We start from the raw sequence: 20,525 nt of genomic DNA on the forward strand, positions 1-20,525 counted from the left end.
ACTAGGCATTTGTATAGGATGGAGGGCACAGGTATGAGAACACAAGCTGAACAGTTGTGTTACATAGGACAATGCCATCAATTTCTTTTTTTGAATTGTGATGTCAATCCACAAGAGGGGATATTCTCCAAAATGGGTCAGAGACAAGCCACTGGGAATATTCTCCAAAATGGGTCAGGAGAGACTATCCATTTTTGGTTCAGGAATATTCTTCATAATGTGTCAGTTGTAGAGGGGTTCTTACTAGTGCATTTTAACCATTGCATTGTTAGCCACTGTTAGTAATTCTTGATCATTGTTAGCCACTGCATATTAGTTTACTTGGTTATAAACTGAGTAGGATGCAAAAAGCAATCAAAACTAAGTGAAGAAACTACAGCAGCTAGTCTGATATAAAACATGTCAGAACACAATAATGAAACACCATCAAGGATGAGTCATGGTGATATAGGACAGCCAGACGCCACATAATGCAACATAGTCCAACTGGTCACTTTGTTCAGAGATCAAGCATGATAATTATGAATGATGATTGTATTCAAGGATTCTTGAAGCTGAGCAAAGATAAAATGTATGCATACTACAGAAAGGAAGGCTATAAGGGAAATAATGTAAAAAACCAGCAATAATTGGTAAATACCAGAAGATGCCGGTGTCCAGCAACATAATAAGGGAATTTAGATGTAGAGTGTTTCTCAATTAATAATGTAGGCATGAACTGTTGAAATCAACTAGGCATGTCAACTAGGCAGTAACATTGCATTGGACTAAATGCATTTGATTTTATCAGTTCATCCTTGGGCACATTTCTTTAGAGAACCTCACATTTGAATTTAATAGACTAGAGAAGCAATTCAAAAACTGATGACTAGATTGTTTTGTTGCATTTGCTAAGCATGTGTTCTAAAATCTTCCCAATAGCGAAGGATCACCACTGCCAAATGCTACCCATGCACATTTCTCCACCTACAAGTCTAGAACAGGCGAGAAAAACCTAGGTGGAGCATCAGGGGAAGGGGAAGAACCAGAGAAGAAGAAGAAGTGGAGGTTCGGGAGGGGCCTTACCAGCGAGGATGGCGAGCGCGGGTGCGGACGGCGGGTGCGGGCTCCTCCACGGGTGGCGGTGGTGGTCCTCCTCCTCGTCGGCTTGAGCAGTTGATGTGGCGGTGGTGTTCTCCTCCTCCTCCTCGGTGGCGGTGGCGGTGGCGGTGGGGCATTCTCCTCCTCTTCCTCATCGGTGGCGGTGATGGGGTGTCCTCCTCCTCCTCCTTGGTAGGCGGCGGTGCTAGGCGGTGGCGGTGGTTGCGAGAGGGTCGTTGGCGCGGCGCTAGGGTTCGAGTGGACTAACTGGGGAAGAATGGAAGAGAAGGGGAGGGCCGAACCGTTCTAAGCCTAAGTCCACAAATTCTATGGCGCACCAGGTACTAGCTGCGCCACAGAATTAAGGAATTTTGTGGCGCATCAGATCAGTCATGCGCCACATAATTTCTTAATTCTACGGTGCAGCTAGTACCTGGTGCGCCACAGAATTTGTGGACTTAATACACAAATAGAGCTGATCTTTGTGTTCTCTCAGAAACACAACATTATCCCAGTGGTTGCACCCACTGTTAATCTTTGGTAGCCCAGGTTCGAACCCTGGCTGCCCAAACATTTTTTAAAAATGTTTTTCTTCCATTTTCAAGAAAGAATACAACATTTAATAGTTATAGTAGAGATTATCAATTATAAAGTATTTGTCTCACACACATATGTTCTTGTCTCTCTCTCTGTTGCCTGCCAAAGCCCACCGGCGAGCAGTGGTTAAGCAACACGAAGAGCCGGGAGGCTTCCAAGGCGGCAGCGGGCCCTGGTCCCTCGATGTCATCCCGCAAATGCTCCGGCACACGACCTGGCGGCTGCAAGGGCGTGCCACCTGACCTATACCTAGCCAGGAAGGTGTGGATTGCTTCGATTAGTTCCCCGCATGGCGGACACGTAAACATTAAATACGAGCCCTATCGGCTCTCAGGTTGCCCTGCGGATCGGCTCAAAGAGCCGATCGCCCCATGGTTCATGTTGGATTTTCAATGACATGGGGGTCCTGCTTGATCACAACAAAGCTAAACCAATCTACGACAGTTTAGGGTTTTCACCGTATGATCGGAACATCCTACGCGTAGTTGAGCCTAATAGACACGAAAGATAACGGAAAGCTAACCCTAAAAGAGGCCTAAAAACCAACACAACGTTAATTCCCGGAACATCCCTCTTAGGACTAGCAAACCATACCTAGCGCACTACCGGATCGTTCAACCCGTTTGCAAGGCCTAACCATACGGATATTAAACTAATCCTTGATGAACAAGGAGCACCTATAACAGATCGGATCTACTAAGTAACGAACAAGCAAGATGCTGCCCTTACACCTAGATAGGTGTAAGGGCAGCTAGATGTTGAGGGACGGCATAGCTAAGCGAGATATATGCAAGAAAAGCATCTACGCAAGCCCCAAAACACCTATGGTAAATAGTGCTACTCGCCATCAACAACGCTTCGATACGAGCAACACAAGGTAAACGAATAAACGTAATGCTGCCTAGATCGCAAGATGCGATCTAGGCAGCATGGTGCTTACCGGGAGAAACCCTCGAAAGAAGGGGTGGCGATGCGCACGATTTATGTTTGTTGTGAACGTGATTGTCCTACTTTTCCGATAACCCTAGATACATATTTATAGTCCAAGGGACTTTCTAATTTGGACGTGCACCTAACCGTGCACGAGTTAAACTCTATCTTTTAATCTAAATACAATGCGATCTACTAATATTACAGATACACGGGCAATCAAGCCCAAATTCCTCGCGCAAGGCCGCTTCAAAGACGCTCCACGTGTATATCCTTCAAGCCCATCTTCACTTACGACCCATCTTCTGATTTGGCCAAAATCCGGTGATAACACATGCCCCCCTGGTTTTGGTAATGATAATTTCAAAACCACTCTGTTTTTCCTTCGAGGGGTCATGTCGTGGCAGAGCAGAGCCGTCGCAGTATTCTTCATCATGACGCCTTGCCTTCTCAACTTCTCTGCACGATTTGACGGTTTTGGCACCACATCCTCGAAAACTGCTTAAGCATTAAATCTCTGCTATATCCCCTTTATTTATCTGTGCCGGACGGTTCGCCACTTCATCCCCTTGCTCTGTTCTGTCCACCAGCACCAAAAAACCCTCTTCCCCTGCAGCAATGTCTTCCTCTTCTTCTACCTCCTCAGGCCTCTCCCTCCAATCTTCGCCAAAGAACGAAGACGACCTCCACTCCAGGGCAAACCCCATCTCCTCCGACAAGGAGGAGAAAAAAGTAAAGAAGGAAGAGGCCTCCTCCTCCGCCAGGTACCCGCCGACGAAGCGCTCCCGCATGTGGGCGGACAGCGAGGATGATGATGACGACGAGGAAGGAGAAGAAGAGGAGGAAGATGATTCCTCCTCTTCCGCTGGGTATCCGCCGACAAAGCGTTTCCGCGCTTGGGCGGACAGTGAGGATGATGACGATGACGAGGAAGAAGAGGCTCCGGTCGAAGACCTGGGTAGCAGCGACGAGGAAGTCTCCGGAAGCAGCGTCGACGGCGGCTCCGGCGCCGACGATGAGGCCAGCGAGGATTAGCACTGTAGAATTAGTAGTCCCTGAGCAATCGGCTCTTCTTTTGTTCTTCCTTTCTTGAGCAATCGGCTCTCCATTGTAAAAATCCTCTTTTATTAATGAAGAAAATTTCTCTCAATCACCTTTGCTTTCTTGTTAATTTGGCCGATTGTTCAACGAAGTCACCTCAAAGAGCCGATGGCAACGCATCGGTCTCTCATGATAAACTTCAAGATAGATCCATCCGGACCCCTAAACTCCCGGTCAAACAGGGCCAAGCCACAACCGTGCAAACCCTAGATCTTGGAAACGCAGATCCAACTGAATGGAACGCTAAACTCAGCGGCAAAACTCTTGAAATAATGTCCAGTCTCCTCATTAACTTTAAATTTCAGACATTCTTCTGCCGCATCCTTCTCTTCCAGATCCTCTTTGCCTTCAGGAGAGCCCTAGGACTGTTGCTGGATCAACTCGAATGCTGAAGCTAACACTTTGCAAAACAGGCACCATTCGCCCATAACTGTCCTTGTGATGCTCCATTTCTTTGCAGCAACCAACTGGTCCAGAGCCCATTAATGATCATGGCTCCCTCTTCAAATTTCTCTCATCAGCTCCGGCAGTTCCCTTCTGCAATAATTCACCACCTTTCAAACAAGTTGTGATGCAGAGCCAACCGATCCCAACAAAATCGGCTCCGCAGAACAAGAAACCTTAAGGGCGAGCTGCCCCCCGAGCCTCAGTCCAGGCGAGGATAAAAGTGCACCAGCCGAATGGGCCATTATCGGCTTCCCAACTGTAGTGCAGCGTCAGCCGATTCCAACAAAGTCGACTCTCCAGATCATCGATGTTTCAGGGCGAGCTGCCCCCCGAGCCACTCCAGCTCTTCATCAAAATAGGGCAGGAAAGCTTACGCCCAAGGAGCCAATGTACTATGACGGCTTTGGAAGGATCAGCAGCTCCCTTGAACTAAGAAGCCTCAAACGTAGTGGCCCTCGAACTCCTCCTAGCTCCATTCTTGCGTTTTGCTGCTCATATTGGCTCATCATCTCGGGCAGACTGGTGCAGCTTCTGGCGAGGATGTTTGATGAAGTTGTCACCTTGGTCAAGCCCCAGGAGAAAACGTCACAGCCAATTGGATGGTCATCGGCTGTTCTCATGATCCTAACCTGATCTGCATGTTTATGTAGGCGCTGCTGATCTTGAAGATTTGCTAACGGAGCCACCAACAATTCCACTGAGGAGCTCCTCCAGTAGAGCCTCGCTACGTAACTCAATGACTACTCCATTAGGCTTCTGCTTGTAACAGTCGTATCCCTTGAGTCGACGGTCGTGCATCGGCTTTTAATTCTTAAGTCGATGTCTACGCATCGGCTGTGCCGAAATTTTTTGTATTTTCAATTTTTTATTGGCCGATTGATTCATGAATCGGCTTCCCCCCTGGGTACATACTTCATGGTGTCTTGTACCTTCTCCGTGTGTATGCCCCCCGAGCCGAATCCTTCAAGTGATTGAAGATATCGGCTTTTCAGCCAATTCAAGCTTTTCTCGCCACTCACCATGCGAAATAGCACATCAATGAACACGGGTGGTGGGAATAGTTTTAGCCGATTGCTGAAATCGGCTCCCCTTGCAGTTGGTGATCCAACTTATTTGCTGATAAATGTTGGCCATGGCTTATCCCCAGGACCAATTTTGATCTCTTCTAGTCCGTCAGCTGTTGTAAACTCGTATCCCAGCTTCCTATCGCCTGCCAAATCATTGATGAACACCGGCAGAAGGTATGGTGAGGATGATTTTGGCCGATCGCTAGAATCGGCCTCCTTTCCCATTGCAATGTTTACTGAGAGTTTACAATTTCCTGGTACTCTGATATAGCTACGTGGCTTACTTGAGGTGAAATCCTTGCTTTTTTTTTGGGGCCGATCGCAGGGATCGGCCTCGCCACGTACGTCCGTAGACTCGGATCTTGCTACTCTGTCAGGCCAGTGGATAAGACCAGCCTTACCCCGTTTTTTGTAGCTTCGATGCGTTCGCAGTCGTCCAGATTGATTCCGGAGAGCGGCTCTTGGTCGTTTGCTTCCCGGATGTTCATGGCAGCCAAAGAGATATCAACTGAATCATCTGCATGAACAACCTCCACTTCATCTCCATCCCATTGTATGATGCACTGATGCATTGTGGATGGGATGCAGCAATTAGCATGGATCCAATCCCTTCCTAACAGCACAGCATAAGTGCTCTTGCTGTCGACGATGAAGAAGGACGTGGGGATGGTCTTTCGGCCGACAGTTAAGTCCACGTTCAGAACACCCTTGGCTTCTGACGGTTGGCCGTTGAAGTCGCTTAACGTGACGTTGGTCTTGATCAGATCTTCAGTAGAACGTCCCAAACGTCGTAACATGGAGTACGGCATTATGTTGACTGCTGCTCCCGTGTCAACCAGCATCTTGCTAATAGGCTGCCCGTTGATATAACCCTTTAGGTATAGGGCCTTGAGATGCCTGTAGCTCTTTTCTTTTGGCTTCTCGAAGATAACTGGTCGTGGACCGCAATCAAACTGCGCCACTGATACCTCTTCATCTCTCGGAGCACAAAACTCTGACGGGAGAATGAACACCATGTTTGTATCAGCCGATGTCCCTGCATCGGCTTTTGTCTGCTTGGGTCGCCACACTTTCTTTGGTGGGCGAGCCTCTGTCTCCAGCGTTTGCTGAATTTTCACGGCCAGATCGGGCCGTGCTTTCCTCAACGTGTACAGGTACTACGCCTCGGCTTCTTCCAAGTTCCTTAGCCGCTGCACTCTGCGCTTTTGGGAGTGGCTGAGCCCATCAGGACACCACCTTGGATCGGTGATATCTATCTTCTTCTTCTGACTCGTCGAAGTCTTCATCTTGAGATGACTCAGCTCGTTTGTTCTGAGGTGGGAGAGGTCCTAGTCGCTCGAACACTGAAACTTCATTTGTTCCCCTCCTCTTCTGTTTGCATTCTGGGCAGTTCTCGATTGTAGGCAATCGGCTCATTCCTGAGTCCCAGCAATGTTTGAAGAAAGGACAGTTCTAGTGCCTATCCACGTCCTCTCGTTCTCTTGACCTCCCTCTAGCGTGACGCTCATACCCTTCGTGTCAACGGTATTTCCTGTTGTCTGCATCAGACCGACGATATCTATCATCATCTTCGTCGTAGCGCCGACGTCGGTCGTACTGCTGCTCATACTTGTTGAGGAGATGTGCGGAGAGTGGTCGTTGATACCGGACGCTTATCACCTCTTTCTCGGTTAAATACCGTCTGTCATCAGGCTGGGGCCGGTCGCGTGGATCGGCCTCCTTCTTACCCTTGCCACGAGAGTGACTACTCTCTGGCTTATCATCTCCATGGCGATCTGCAAACCCTGCCATATTGATACCAAACGAGAAACCTGGCTCGCGTCCTATGCACTGGCTGAGATCGACCATGTTGACTTCCGGAAACGGCTGCGTGTCAACTCTCATGGCAAACTGACCGAATAGCAATCGGCCTTGCTCTATCGCCATCTGAATCTGTCCGCGAAGGACTTTGCAGTCGTTGGTGGCATGGGTGAACGTGTGATGCCATTTGCAGTATGGCTTGCCGTTCATCTCTTGTGGCGTAGGGATTTTGTGACCTTCGGGTAACTTCAGCTGTTTCTCCTTCAGCAGCAAATCAAAAATCTGCTCCGTTTTGCTCAAATCAAAGTCGAACCCCTTTGCAGGCCCTGGTTGTTTCACCCACTTGCAGGACACGGGTTTTGCCCCCCGAGTCCACTCAGCTACGGCGACCTCCTGATCTCCTTCGAAATCTTCATCTCCGTCTGTCTCGATCAGGGCGACGCACTTGTATTTGTCCTGGTACAATTCTGGATGGCGTTGTTCATATGCAGTCAACTTCTGAACCATGTGCGCCAGTGAAGCGTACTGCGCCGAAGGTCGGATCTTTGAGCGGCGCGATAATCCTGCTACCGCCGGCTCGGCCTGCTTCCTTCTCGGTTAGGCGAACCGAATAACATCGGTTCCCGACGGTCCTGAACCTCTCGGATGTACTCGGATACCGTCTCTCCTCGTCTCGCCGAACTTGGGTTAGATCGGCAAGGCTAGCTTCCGTGGCTTCTGAATGGTATTGTTCATGGAATTGCTCTTCTAGCTGCTTCCACGTCCGAACCGAGTTTGGTAGCAACGAGGTGTACCACCCAAAGGCTGGACCCGTGAGAGACTGCGAGAAGAACCTCACGCGTAGCTCATCCGAAGGCCGAGACCATGCCCAACTGTGCCAAGTATCGGCTCACGTGCTCGATCGAGCTGGTTCCTTCTGATCCACTGAATTTTGTGAAGTCAGGGAGCCGATACTTAGGTGGCAGCGGGATCAGGTCGTAGTCATTGGGATACGGCTTGGAATAGCCGATCATCCTTTTCTTCGGCAATATGCCGAACTTGTCTCTCATGATGGCGGTGATCTCATCCACCGTAGGAGCTGCAGAAGCCGATCGTTCATAACTTGTACTGGTGGCATATTTAGTTAGCCACGCTCGTTTTTCGACATACTGCTCCGGAGCTGCTTCTGCTCCGGCGACTCCTCTGTCGTGGCAGTCCTTCCTGCTCGTAACTCTGGGTCATCCAGATTGTTGCGATCCGGCACGTATGTGCACACGTATCCATGTGGAACTTCCTTGGGCGGCTCATACGGGAATTGGTAGTCGCACTGGATCACCTCCCTCCTTGTAGACGACATACGCCGGTGAACCTTGTTGCTGTGGAGCTGCAAACGTGTGTTGCAGTGGTGGCCTTGTGTAGAGCGGTACCTCCCCTTGGTGAGTTCCTAGAGCAGGACCTGACGGAGAGTATTTGTGCTTCGTGACTTCTTGCACCACATTGAGCGCGACACGCTCCAGAGTATTCACCAAGCTCTCAGCATGCCGATGAAGAGAGTGAGCAACGGCATAGTTTACTTCTGTCGCAGGGCTCGCAGTACGTTCGTCCGAAGGAGAGATAGATCTAGTCCATCTAGCGCGCCTTCGGGTTGGAACCCTTTGAACTTGATCCCGTGCGAACGGGTTTTCTCGAAAGCGCCGATGAGATCGGCTTCCAGGATGACCTTGAGCTCGTCATATCTCTTCTTATGCTCAGGAGGCAGATCCTCATACTTGACTGGTTCTCCCGCAATCTGAGGTGCAGATGACGACATGGTTGTTGCGGAAGATTGTCCCGATGTCCCACCGGAGCGTGCCAGAATGTGTTGCACCGCCAAAGCCCACCGGCGAGCAGTGGTTAAGCAACACGAAGAGCCGGGAGGCTTCCAAGGCGGCAGCGGGCCCCGGTCCCTCGACGTCGTCCCGCAAATGCTCCGGCACACGACCTGGCGGCTGCAAGGGCGTGCCACCTGACCTATACCTGGCCAGGAAGGTGTGGATTGCTTCGATTAGTTCCCTGCATGGCAGACACGTAAACATTAAATACGAGCCCTATCGGCTCTCAGGTTGCCCTGTGGATCGGCTCAAAGAGCCGATCGCCCCATGGTTCATGTTGGATTTTCAATGACATGGGGGTCCTGCTTGATCACAACAAAGCTAAACCAATCTACGACAGTTTAGGGTTTTCACCGTATGATCGGAACATCCTACGCGTAGTTGAGCCTAATAGACACGAAAGATAACGGAAAGCTAACCCTAAAAGAGGCCTAAAAACCAACACAACGTTAATTCCCGGAACATCCCTCTTAGGACTAGCAAACCATACCTAGCGCACTACCGGATCGTTCAACCCGTTTGCAAGGCCTAACCATACGGATATTAAACTAATCCTTGATGAACAAGGAGCACCTATAACAGATCGGATCTACTAAGTAACGAACAAGCAAGATGCTGCCCTTACACCTAGATAGGTGTAAGGGCAGCTAGATGTTGAGGGACGGCATAGCTAAGCGAGATATATGCAAGAAAAGCATCTACGCAAGCCCCAAAACACCTATGGTAAATAGTGCTACTCGCCATCAACAACGCTTCAGTACGAGCAACACAAGGTAAACGAATAAACGTAATGCTGCCTAGATCGCAAGATGCGATCTAGGCAGCATGGTGCTTACCCGGGATAAACCCTCGAAAGAAGGGGTGGCGATGCGCCTGATTTATGTTTGTTGTGAACGTGATTGTCCTACTTTTCCGATAACCCTAGATACATATTTATAGTCCAAGGGACTTTCTAATTTGGACGTGCACCTAACCGTGCACGAGTTAAACTCTATCTTTTAATCTAAATACAATGCGATCTACTAATATTACAGATACACGGGCAATCAAGCCCAAATTCCTCGCGCAAGGCCGCTTCAAAGACGCTCCACGTGTATATCCTTCAAGCCCATCTTCACTTACGGCCCATCTCCTGATTTGGCCAAAATCCGGTGATAACACTCTCACACACACATGCATGTATTTGTCACACACACACACGCACACACATGTGCATAGACCAAAAAAAAGGTCTTCTTCGTCTCGGCTCCAAGCTCTGGCGTCTCTTCGCAATCTTCTTGCCCTTTCTGTTGTTGGCGGTTGAATACTTTATGCCGGTGATACGTCTCCAACGTATCGATAATTTCTTATGTTCCATGCTACTTTATTGATGATATCTACATGTTTTATGCACACTTTATGTCATATTCGTGCATTTTCTGGAACTAACCTATTAACAAGATGCCGAAGTGCCGAGTTCTCGTTTCTACTGCTTTTTGGTTTCAGAAATCCTAGTAAGGAAATATTCTCGGAATTGGACGAAATCAACGCCCGGGTTCCTATTTTGCCCGGAAGCATCCGGAACACCCGAGAGCCGCCGGAGGAGGGCCACGTGGGCCCCGGATGATAGGGTGGCGCGGCCGGGCCTTGGCCGCGCCGGCCTATGGTGTGGTGGCCCCGAGCCCCCTCCGAGGCTCCCTTTCGCCTATTTAAAGGTCCCGACACTGAAAACCCTTACGGAGGAAGCCACGGTACGCGAAACCTTCCGAGAGCCGCCGCCATCGCGAAGCCAAGATCCGGGGGACAGGAGTCTCCGTTCCGGCACCCTGCCGGACGGGGAAGTGCCCCGGAAGGCTTCTCCATCGACACCGCTGCCATCTCCACCACCATCTTCATCACCGCTGCTGCTCCCATGAGGAGGGAGTAGTTCTCCATCGAGGCTCGGGGCTGTACCGGTAGCTATGTGGTTCATCTCTCTCCTATGTACTTCAATACAATAATCTCATGAGCTGCCTTACATGATTGAGATTCATATGATGATGCTTGTAATCTAGATGTCATTCTGCTAGTCAAGTGAGTTTTACTTATGTGATCTCCGGAGACTCCTTGTCCCACGTGTGTAAAGGTGACAGTGTGTGCACCGTGTGGGTCTCTTAGGCTATATTTCACAGAATACTTATTCACTGTTATGAATGGCATAGTGAAGTGCTTATTTATATCTCTTTATGATTGCAATGTGTTTTGTATCACAATTTATCTATGTGCTACTCTAGTGATGTTATTAAAGTAGTTTTATTCCTCCTACACGGTGTAATGGTGACGAGTGTGTGCACTCGTGTTAGTACTTGGTTTATGCTATGATCATGATCTCTTGTAGATTGCGAAGTTAACTATTGCTATGATAGTATTGATGTGTATTATTCCTCCTACATAAGCATGAAGGTGACAGTGTGCATGCTATGTTAGTACTTGGTTTAGTCGTATCGATCTTTCATGCACTCTAAGGTTATTTAAATATGAACATTGAATTGTGGAGCTTGTTAACTCCGGCATTGAGGGTTCGTGTAATCCTACGCAATGTGTTCATCATCCAACAAGAGAGTGTAGAGTATGCATTTATCTATTCCGTTATGTGATCAATGTTGAGAGTGTCCACTAGTGAAAGTCTAATCCCTAGGCCTTGTTCCTAAATATCGCTATCGCTGCTTGTTACTTGTTTCTATTGCGTTACTACTTTGCTGAGTTACTACTGCTTGTTTACTTCCTACAATATTACTACCATCAACTGCATGCCGGTAAGCTATTTTTACGGCGCCGTACTACTGCTCATATTCATTCATACCACTTGTATTTCACTATCTCTTCGCCGAACTAGTACACCTATTAGGTGTGTTGGGGACACAAGAGACTTCTTGCTTTGTGGTTGCGGGGTTGCATGAGAGGGATATCTTTGACCTCTTCCTCCACGAGTTCGATAAACCTTGGGTAATCCACTTAAGGGAAACTTGCTTCGCTGTTCTACAAACCTCCGCTCTTGGAGGCCCAACACCTGTCTACAAGAATAGAAGCACCCGTAGACATCAAGCACTTTTACGGCGCCGTTGCCGGGGAGGGAAGGTAAACGGCACTCACACATTGGCAAGCCCGGCAACTAAGCACTTTTCCTCCCTCGTCAACTACGCGCCAAGCACTTTTCCGGCGCCGTTGCCGGGGAGGAAAGGTAAAAGGCACTCATACTTCGGTTCCGAGTAACGGTACTTTTCCGGCGCCATTGTGTGTGTGCTCGAAGCTATTTCCTTTAGACTCGCAATTGCGACATTTGGTTTCTTGTTTACACTAGTGAGGCATAATGGACAACAATGACCTTTTTATTCTATTTCCTGATTTAAGACATGGATGGTTTGATGCGAAAATTAAAAAACCCATGGAACATATTAATATGAATGCTTTGAACACTATTGTTGCTAATGCTATGGAAAATTCTAAGCTTGGGGAAGCTGGCTTTGATGAGCATGATATTTTTAGTCCCCCAAGCATTGAGGAGAAAATTTACTTTGATGATACTTTGCCTCCCATTTATGATGATTATAATAATAGTAGTCTTTTGTTACCACCTGTTATGGAGGATAAATTTGATTATGATTACAATATACCTCCTATATTTGATAGCTACTTTGTTGAATTTGCTCCCACTACAATTAATAAGAATGACTATGCTTATGTTGGGAGTAGTAATTATTTTATGCATGAGACTCATGATAAGAATGCTTTATGTGATAGTTATATTGTTGAGTTTGCTCATGTTGCTACTGAAAGTTATTATGAGAGAGGAAAATATGGTTGTAAAACTTTTCATGTTACTAAAACACCTCTCTATGTGCTGAAATTTTTGAAGCTACACTTGTTTTATCTTCCTATGCTTGTTACTTTGCTCTTCATGAACTTGTTTATTTACAAGATTCCTATGCATAGGAAGCATGTTAGGCTTAAATGTGTTTTGAATTTGCTTCTTGATGCTCTCTTTTGCTTCAAATACTATTTCTTGCGAGTGCATCATTAAAATTGCTTGAGCCCATCTTAATGGCTATAAAGAAAGAACTTCTTGGGAGATAACCCATGTGTTTATTTTACTACAGCAATTTTTGTTTTGTTGAGTCTTGGAAGTTGTTTACTACTGTAGCAACCTCTCCTTATCATGTTTTTGTGCCAAGTAAAGTTTCTATGCTAAAGTTGATGTTATATTTGGGATCGCTGCGCCGAAACAGCATTGCTGTCTGTCACGAATCTGGGCACAAGTCTCTGTAGAAAATTTGAAAAAATCTGCCAATTTACGAGCGTGATCCTCAGATATGTACGCAACTTTCATTAGTTTTGAGTTTTTCCATTTGAGCAAGTCTGGTGCCATTTTAAAATTCGTCTTTACGGATCTGTTCGTTTTTTGACAGATTCTGCCTTTTATTTCGCATTGCCGCTTTTGTTAAGTTGAATGAGTTTATTTGTTCCATTAACTTTCAGAAGTTTTGTGCAATGTCCGAAGTGTTAAGAATGATTGTGTCACCTCTGAACATGTGAATTTTTGATTATGCACTAACCCTCTAATGAGTTTGCTTGAAGTTTGGTGTGAATGAAGTTTTCAAGGGTCAAGAGAGGAGTATGATATACTATGATCAAGAGAAGTGAAAGCTCTAAGCTTGGGGATGCCCCGTGGTTCACCCCTGCATATTCTAAGAAGACTCAAGCATCTAAGCTTGGGGATGCCCAAGGCATCCCTTCTTCATCGACAAAGTATCGGGTTCCTTCTCTTGAAACTATATTTTTATTCGGTCACATCTTATGTACTTTACTTGGAGCGTCTGTGTGTGCTTTTATTTTTGTTTTGTTATCTTAGTTCTCTGAATAAGTTCATCCTTGTGTGGGAGAGAGACACGCTCCGCTGGTTTGTATGAACACATGTGTTCTTAGCTCATAATATTCATGGCGAAGTTTGCTCTTCGTTAAATTGTTATATGGTTGGAATTGAAAAATGCTACATGTAGTAATTGGTAAAATGTCTTGGATAATGTGATACTTGGCAATTGTTGTGCTCATGTTTAAGCTCTTGCATCATATACTTTGCACCCATTAATGAAGAAATACATAGAGCATGCTAAAATTTGGTTTGCATAATTGGTCTCTCTAAAGTCTAGATAATTTCTAGTATTGAGTTTGAACAACAAGGAAGATGGTGTAGAGTCTTATAATGTTTACAATATGTCTTTTATGTGAGTTTTGCTGCACCGTTCATCCTTGTGTTTGTTTCAAATAACCTTGCTAGCCTAAACCTTGTATCGAGAGGGAATACTTCTCATGCATCCAAAATCCTTGAGCCAACCACTATGCCATTTGTGTCCACCATACCTACCTACTACATGGTATTTCTCCGCCATTCCAAAGTAAATTGCTTGAGTGCTACCTTTAAATAATTCAAAATTTATCACCTCTTATTTGTGTCAATGTTTTATAGCTCATGAGGAAGTATGTGGTGTTTTATCTTTCGATCTTGTCATTTACTTTTGACGAGACTTTCACAATGGACTAGTGGCACATCCGCTTATCCAATAATTTTGCAAAAAGAGCTGGCAATGGGGTTCCCAGCCCCAATTAATTAACTTTCATTAATAATTCTCTTCACATGTTTTGCTCCGATTCATCGGTAAGCAACTTAATTTTGCAAATAGACACTCCTCCATGGTATGTGAATGTTGGAAGGCACCCGAGGATTCGGTTAGCCATGGCTTGTGTAAGCAAAAGGTTGGGAGGAGTGTCATCCATAAATAAAGAAAAACTAAACTAAAGTACGTGTGTAAACAAAAGAGAAGAGGGATGATCTACCTTGCTGGTAGAGATAACGTCCTTCATGGGAGCCGCTCTTGAAAGTCTGGTTGATGAGGTAGTTAGAGTACCCGCTACCATTCGTTGACAACAACAAACACCTCTCAAAATTTTACTTTTATGCTCTCTTTATGTTTTCAAAACCAAAGCTCTAGCACAAATATAGCAATCGATGCTTTCCTCTTTGAAGGACCATTCTTTTACCTTTATGTTGAGTCAGTTCACCTATTTCTCTCCATCCCAAGAAGCAAACACTTGTGTGAACTGTGCATTGATTCTTACATACTTGCTTATTGCATTTGTTATATTACTTTATATTGACACTATCCATGAGATATACATGTTATAAGTTGAAAGCAACCGCTGAAACTTAATCTTCCTTTATGTTGCTTCAATACCTTTACTTTGATTTATTGCTTTATGAGTTAACTCTTATGCAAGACTTATTGATGCCTGTCTTGAAAGTGCTATTCATGAAAAGTCTTTGCTTTATGATTCAGTTGTTTACTCATGTCATTACCATTGTTTTGATCGCTGCATTCATTACATAAGTTTACAATATGATCAAGTTTATGATGGCATGTCACTTCAGAAATTATCTTTGTTATCGTTTTACCCGCTCGGGACGAGCGAGAACTAAGCTTGGGGATGCCGATACGTCTCCAACGTATCGATAATTTCTTATGTTCCATGCTACTTTATTGATGATATCTACATGTTTTATGCACACTTTATGTCATATTCGTGCATTTTCCGGAACTAACCTATTAACAAGATGCCGAAGTGCCGGTTCTCGTTTTCTGCTGTTTTTGGTTTCGAAATCCTAGTAAGGAAATATTCTCGGAATTGGACGAAATCAACGCCCGGGTTCCTATTTTGCCGGAAGCATCCGGAACACCCGAGAGCCGCCGGAGGAGGGCCTGTGGGCCCCATATGATAGGGTGGCGCGGCCGGGCCCTGGCCGCGCCGGCCTATGGTGTGGTGGCCCCGGGCCCCCTCCGAGGCTCCCCTTTCGCCTATTTAAAGGTCCCGACACCGAAAACCCTTACGGAGGAAGCCACGGTACGCGAAACCTTCCGAGCCGCCGCCATCGCGAAGCCAAGATCCGGGGACAGGAGTCTCTGTTCCGGCACCTGCCGGGACGGGGAAGTGCCCCGGAAGGCTTCTCCATCGACACCGCTGCCATCTCCACCGCTATCTTCATCACCGCTGTCTGCTCCCATGAGGAGGGAGTAGTTCTCCATCGAGGCTCGGGGCTCGTACCGGTAGCTATGTGGTTCATCTCTCTCCTATGTACTTCAATACAATAATCTCATGAGCTGCCTTACATGATTGAGATTCATATGATGATGCTTGTAATCTAGATGTCATTCTGCTAGTCAAGTGAGTTTTACTTATGTGATCTCCGGAGACTCCTTGTCCCACGTGTGTAAAGGTGACGAGTGTGTGCACCGTGTGGGTCTCTTAGGCTATATTTCACGAGAATACTTATTCACTGTTATGAATGGCATAGTGAAGTGCTTATTTATATCTCTTTATGATTGCAATGTGTTTTGTATCACAATTTATCTATGTGCTACTCTAGTGATGTTATTAAAGTAGTTTTATTCCTCCTACACGGTGTAATGGTGATAGTGTGTGCACTCGTGTTAGTACTTGGTTTATGCTATGATCATGATCTCTTGTAGATTGCGAAGTTAACTATTGCTATGATAGTATTGATGTGTATTATTCCTCCTACATAAGCATGAAGGTGACGAGTGTGCATGCTATGTTAGTACTTGGTTTAGTCGTATCGATCTTTCATGCACTCTAAGGTTATTTAAATATGAACATTGAATTGTGGAGCTTGTTAACTCCGGCATTGAGGGTTCGTGTAATCCTACGCAATGTGTTCATCATCCAACAAGAGAGTGTAGAGTATGCATTTATCTATTCTGTTATGTGATCAATGTTGAGAGTGTCCACTAGTGAAAGTCTAATCCCTAGGCCTTGTTCCTAAATATCGCTATCGCTGCTTGTTACTTGTTTTACTTGCGTTACTACTCGCTGAGTTACTACTGCTTGTTTACTTCCTACAATATTACTACCATCAACCGCATGCCGGTAAGCTATTTTCCGGCGCCGTACTACTGCTCATATTCATTCATACCACTTGTATTTCACTATCTCTTCGCCGAACTAGTACACCTATTAGGTGTGTTGGGGACACAAGAGACTTCTTGCTTTGTGGTTGCGGGGTTGCATGAGAGGGATATCTTTGACCTCTTCCTCCACGAGTTCGATAAACCTTGGGTAATCCACTTAAGGGAAACTTGCTGCTGTTCTACAAACCTCTGCTCTTGGAGGCCCAACACTGTCTACAAGAATAGAAGCACCCGTAGACATCAGCCGGCCACCTTCAGATTTATTTGCGTGAACGGACAACCTTTTGAGGGTAGGGAGGTCTTCCTTCTTACTTTACTAGTAGTAGGCATGTCGAAGTGCTTGTCGAATTCCTCCTCGATCTTCGGGTCACCGTTCTTGTCCAAGTCTTCCTCGTTGGCGTCTCGATCCTTGCATTCCTATGATGCTCCTCTTGCCCCTCCTCACGACAACACGGCTATGCCTCGACGGTTCGGTGATGTAGAAATATTGGTCAACTTGGCTACCGAGTACCCATGGCTCATTTTTCGCGCATGCGTTCTCCGATTTGGCATCGGGTATAACCATGGTAGTGAAATATCGGCCTTCTTTTTTGACCTTCTTGGCCCATCTCACACGAAACATTGGCACCGTCTTTCCACAGTAATTGAGCTCCCATATCTCATCGATCCTTCCAAAGAATCTTTCCTTGACATTAGTCTCGTCATCGGCGTATGACAGCATAGTTACTCCTGATGTTTGATTTTCACTATTTCTGTTCTTTTCCTCGGTGTAGAATCTGTAACTGTTGATGTCGTACCCCTGATAGGTCCTTACATTATGCCCGGGGCCCTATGATAAGATGTATATGAGTTTTTCATCTTCGGTAGAAGGCCTTTTTCTCTGTGCTTGAAGCATTTGAGTTTGCTTGAACCAACGCGTGAAGCTGGAGTTGTGCTCTTTGGTTACGTCTCCCATCTTCCTCGGCCGGCCCATATCGATGTAATTCTGCTCGATCATGCTTTTGTGCTCTTGCACCAAAGGTTCGATCAATTTTAAGTGTTGTAGCGCGACCCGGTGAGCCCTTTCAAAGTCGTCGCGTCGATTGAGAATGCCGACATGGACTGAGCGGTAGCGCTCGCGGTGACCGCCTCCAGCGAGCCTGCCGAGGTGCGTCCTAGGGGGTAGACCAACATGATCCTCGTCGTCCTCGGTGCTTTGATAATTCTGGCAGAAGGAGATGCACTCGTAGGTTAGAAACCTCTTGGCCATGCTTGCGTCTGGACGGGCCCTGTTGCGAACGTATCCTTTCATGACACCATTCTGCCTTTCGAAAGGCATCATGTTGTGGAGGAACGTCGGGCCGAGCTGCCTGATGTGATCAACGACATGGAGAAGGAGATGGACGCATATATCACAGAATGCGGGCGGGAAGTAAATCTCGAGCTCACATAGTATCACCACGATCTCATCCTATAGCATCTTGAGCTGCCTCGCGCCGATCGACTTCCTGGTGATATCGTCAAAAAAGTTGCAAAGGCCAAACAACGTATCACGGACGTGCTCGTCCATTATCCCTCGAATCGCAATGGGAAGTATCTGCGTCATGAGCATGTGACAATCGTGAGACTTCATCCCGGTGAACCTCTTCTTCGCTACGTCCAGATATCTGCTTATATTCCCCCAGTAACCGTGAGGAACTTTCACTCCTAGGAGGCACCTGAAAAACTGCTCGAGCTCCTCCGGACTCGTTGTGAAGCTGGCAGCGGGAAGCACCACCGCGTTCTTCTTAGCCCTTTTGCGGATACGTTGAGTCCCTTCCGTCTGATCATCATCATCATCATCGTCGTTGTCATCATCAGTATCGGGGGCTTGAAGATCTTTCCTGATGCCAAAATGTTTCAGATCGTATCTTGCTTTCGGCCCATCCTTGGACTTTTCCGAGTTGCAAAGAGTGCCAAGCAGACTCTCGGTAACTTTCTTCGTAATGTGCATGACATCGAGGCTGTGGGGCGTGTGGGGCGTGTGGAGGACCTTCCAGTACTCCAAGTCGTGGAAAACATACCTCGCTTTCCATACACCGAGCAGCGGCTCTGGCTTCGGTCGCTTCTTTCCTGGCGCTGGGCACTCCTTCCAATTTTTCAGAAGATCATCAATTTCTGCGCCGCTCCTTGGGCGCGGGGGTCCATCGGGCTCATCTTTACCATTGAACAGATCACCGCGTTTTCTCCATGGGTGATCCAAGCGAAGCCACCTTCGAGCACCTGGGTACACAGTTTTCTAGGACCCGGGATCCCTTGGTAGCTGTAGATGCGGGGTCTCGTCCATGCACTTCACACAGCCGCAGAATCCATGGCCGACCTGGGCAGATACATATGCGTAACCAGGATAGTCTGTGACCGTCGTGATAAACGCGGCTCTCATATCGAAATAAGTTTTAGTGTAGGCGTCCCACTTACAAGGTGGCATCTTCCACAACGTGTCTAGCTCCTCTTTCAGTAGCCCGAGATACAAATGCATGTCGACACCTGGTTGTTTTGGCCCATGAATGAGAATACTCAGGTGTATGTACCTTTGCTTGGTGCACAACCACGGGTGTAGGTTGTAAGGCCATACAAACACAGGCCAGGTGCTATGTGTGCTACTCTGGTTGCCGAACGGATTGAGTCCATCGGTGCTCATACCCAGCCTGATGTTCCTTGCGTCGCCCCCGAACCTAGGGAAGGCGATGTCCAATGCTTCCCACTGGCCAGCGTCTGAAGGGTGTGTCAGCATATAGCCCATCTCCGGATCTTCTTTGGGCTTCTTCCTTTCCGCGTGCCATTGCATGAGCTTTGCTTCCTTAGGGTCTACGAAATACTGATGCAGACGGGGAGTGATAGGAAAGTACCATACCACTTTTCGAGGTACCCTCTTGTTCCCAACCTTGTACCGTCCGTGGACGCACACCGGACATGTGGTTCTGTCCTTGTACTCACCCCTATAAATCACGCAATAATTGATGCAGGCGTGGTATTTTACGTGCGGTAGGTCAAGAGGGCATACGACTTTCTTGGCCTCCTCGATACTACTTGGAAATGTGTTCCCCTCCGAGAGACGATCGTGCCAAAATTTCAAGTTCACTTGTTCTGCGTCTTCATTTGCAGATAATCAAGCGTTACATGCAAGCGCGTATCCTGCGGACGGCACCCAGGAAAGTGATACGTCTCCAACGTATCTATAATTTCTTATGTTCCATGCTAGTTTTATGACAATACCAACATGTTTTAGTCATACTTTATAATGTGTTTATGCATTTTCAGGAACTAACCTATTAACAAGATGCCGAAGTGCCAGTTCCTGTTTTCTGCTGTTTTTGGTTCCAGAACTCCTACACAGGAAATATTCTCGGAATTGGACGAAACAAAAGCCGAACCTCTTATTTTGCCGAGACGGACATAGGGAGCCGGAGAGGGGCCAGAGGGGGGCCCAGGGGGCCCCACCCCACATGGCGGCGCGGCCAAGGGGGGCCCTATGGTGTGGGTCCCTCGGGACCCCTCCGAGGCCGCCCTTCCGCCTATAAAGTCTACCCGTCGCGAAAACCCTAAAACAATAAGCCACGGGACAAGAAAAGTTACGCAACCGCCGCCATCGCGAAGTCAAGTTCGGGGGACAGAATTCTCTGTTCCGGCACGCCGCC

Source organism: Lolium rigidum, chromosome 2 (assembly GCF_022539505.1).
Source record: "Lolium rigidum isolate FL_2022 chromosome 2, APGP_CSIRO_Lrig_0.1, whole genome shotgun sequence".
Taxonomy (NCBI): domain Eukaryota; kingdom Viridiplantae; phylum Streptophyta; class Magnoliopsida; order Poales; family Poaceae; genus Lolium; species Lolium rigidum.